At 38.4% G+C, this 3,118-nt stretch overlaps 1 pseudogene; it reads right to left on the minus strand.

Moving 5' to 3' along the window:
• Window positions 1–269: 269 nt before the first annotated feature.
• Window positions 270–1,273, minus strand: LOC116743224 (annotated as a pseudogene).
• Window positions 1,274–3,118: the final 1,845 nt, after the last annotated feature.

A 3,118-nucleotide genomic window follows, 5' to 3' on the forward strand; every position in this document is an offset into this window, starting at 1 on the left:
CACCCCTGTCTTAGTCACATTTTCCTAACTCTTAGCTCCTAAAACCTTTGGTGGGAAAAGGGGAAACAGGAAGTGGGGAATGGAGGAAGAAAGGGAATGTTTGAGGATCTCAACCCACAGCTCACTCTGAAAGAAGGTGAGACAGCAGCGGCGGGGCTACTGGGTACCCCCATGAAAACAGCCCTCAGAAAGACATATGAGAAGCAGCCACTCATACCCTGTCTCTCCACCACTCCCCACATTATCACCCAGCCAGGCAGGGGCTCTTCCTAACCCATCTTCTCCAGCATACTTCAGGGCTTCTCATCCTCCTCCTGCAGCTGGTCATCCACCTGCAGTCTTCATCACACTCTTCTTGGAGCTGTCCTGGACATCACCCTTCATCAAAAATGCATCTGAGATGAAGCAGGCCTTCTCAAAGTTGAAGATGATGTCCAGCTTGAAGTATTTGTCCAGGAGGTCCACATATTGGTCAGTCAGTTCCAGAGTTGAAACTGTGTACAAACCCCTGTGTCCATGTCTTCTGAAATAAAAGGCTGAACCAAGAGTTGATGATGGGGAAATGTGAAGATTGTGGAACAAACAATAGCTGTTGGGCTGGGGAACTGGTAACAATTTAGACTATAAATCTGCCACATAGCAGTTCCCTGAAAGATATAGATAAAGGCTTGACACACATTCCTAAGTAGTTTGTACAGGAAGCAGACCCCCACCAGATGAAAACTGCTGACTGCAAGAACATAGAACCTAGACTGGTTGGAACCAGAAGGTTGATGATGCTGACTCCCCATTACCTCATTACCAAGCAATCAGAAGAATGGACACAAGCTGATCACACCCTGCTCCTTGAACCATTACTATAAGACTCCTCACTACCCCCTCCAGGACAGGACACACAGTCTTGAGGGAAATAGCCTGCTGTGGCCCCCTTTGCCTGGTAAATCAATAAAGCTATTCTTCTCTGCTTTACCCAAAACTCTGTCTCTGAGATTCAATTTGGTGCCGGTGTAGAGAGGGCAGGTCTCAGCAACAGTGTGACGGGCTCATTGTCTTGACCCTTGATGGCACAATAGAAATAGAGGCTGTCATGTTTCTTATAGATGACTTTGAGGTTTCTTCACTCTAGGAAGTTGCATATCCTGAGCTTGCAAGCTAGAATAACCACACATGCTCCTGAACCATCTTCTTTTGCTTCATGTCTGACATGGCCAGATACCATTTTTTGCAGCCACAGCTTTCCCAGCAGGCTGAACATCAGCTTAAATCACATCATTTCACAGCTTCCAGGTCTGCACGTCCCTCTTAACACCGTAGATGCCAGCTCCACTCCCTTACTTAACCTTTACTTATCTTGTTTTCTTCCTCTCACTTGAAGCCAAGCCTGCTCTGGAACCTTCTAAAAAGTCTAACTCAAAGTAATAAAAGGTCAGAAGCGTATCTCCTTATTATGAGTGCCTTAGGGGGCAACAGTCTTTTGACAAGGCTAACTGCTCTCCTGATGCCTTTAACTGGAACCCACATGTCAGACTTGCTTGGGGCTTTCACATTCAGGAATCAGCTCCTACTGCCACAGCTGACATTTCTGTTTTGTCCATGAGCTTGGGAAATAATTTTTATTTTACAGTAAAGTATATATAAGGAAATTTCAGAGCAGCCAGTCTTATGATGTAGATGTCTTATGAATAAGCAAATATATCTTTTATCCAGTTTTCCAAAACATTTTTAGAGCTGACTTAAATTAATAGTAATTTAACTTGATTTTGAAAGCAATACAAAGTCATTCTTTTCTCATGATTGCTTGATTCTAGATTTCAAATTTGTCTTTGTGTATAATTATAATCTCTCGAGTTTCCTTCACAAATGAAATAGCAGATGGATTCTGTAAAGCTTGTGTTATATACAGATGAATAATTTACACTATCAAGTATCTATTTCTCCAGCTAATCAAGGTTTTAAATAGTGAACAAAACTAATATTTCAATGGTAAAATAAAACCTTGTGTTATTGCTACAAGAATGGAAACCATGTAATAATGTTCAGCATGTGACTTTTGGTACTAGAATGCTTGGGTTTTATCATGCTAAGTGAAATAAGCCAGATAGAGAAAGACAAATATCATATGATATCAGTTTTATGTGAAATCTAAAATAAAAAAGATACAAATGAACTTATATACCAAACAGAAATAGACCCACAGACATAGAAAACAAACTTATGGTTACCAAAAGGGAAAGAGAGGGGAAGGGATAAATTAGGAGTTTGGGATTAACATATATCCAATACTATATATAAAATGGATAATCAACAAGTACCTACTGTTTAGAACAGGGGACTATACTCAATATTTTGTAATAACCTATGAGGGAAAATAATCTGGAAAAAGTAGATATATATGTATGTATAAGTGAATCACTTTACTGTACACCTGAAAACTAACACAACATTGTAAATAAACTATACTTCAATTTAAAAAAAGGCAAAAAATAAACTGGAAAACAAAACAACAAAAGACAAAAGTAAAAATACTTGCTCCACAATTTACTAGGTGTGGGGCTATGAGAAAGCATTTCATTTAATTGTACTTCAGTTTCTTCATCAAAATGTACTTTATGTTGCATCTGAAGCAGTTAGCATATTACTTGGCATGTAGTGTGTATTCATTAAACATTATTATTTACTTATTCCATTCCCACAGAGAGGTTTGGAGAGGGGTTAGGCTAAATAATTTGTGAGTTGCCTAGCTTTATTTTTCCTGTTACCAAAAATAAAATGATAGGTCCAGTAGGGTACTGAGTTGACTTCTACTGGGAAAATTGATTGTGAAATTTTCAGGAGTATGGGGAGTTGGTTGGTGTTATGTTGGTAGCTTAAAATTGGATATGATAAGAGTATTTAACCAATCATTCCCAAAAGGCAGTTGCTAAACATTTACCAGGATGATATTGAAGTTAGCTTTGTTATCCAAATCAGTAGTTTTCTCCTGCTCTAATCTAAAAGCTCTTTAGACTGGTTATAGAAAATATTACATTCATTTAACAAAAAAGAAGAATTTGGAAATTTGTCAGTTTTCTTCAGTTTATAGAAACAATTTTCTATACTGTTAAATGTTTGTTTATAA

The sequence above is a fragment of the Phocoena sinus genome, chromosome 18 (assembly GCF_008692025.1).
Source record: "Phocoena sinus isolate mPhoSin1 chromosome 18, mPhoSin1.pri, whole genome shotgun sequence".
Classification (NCBI taxonomy): domain Eukaryota; kingdom Metazoa; phylum Chordata; class Mammalia; order Artiodactyla; family Phocoenidae; genus Phocoena; species Phocoena sinus.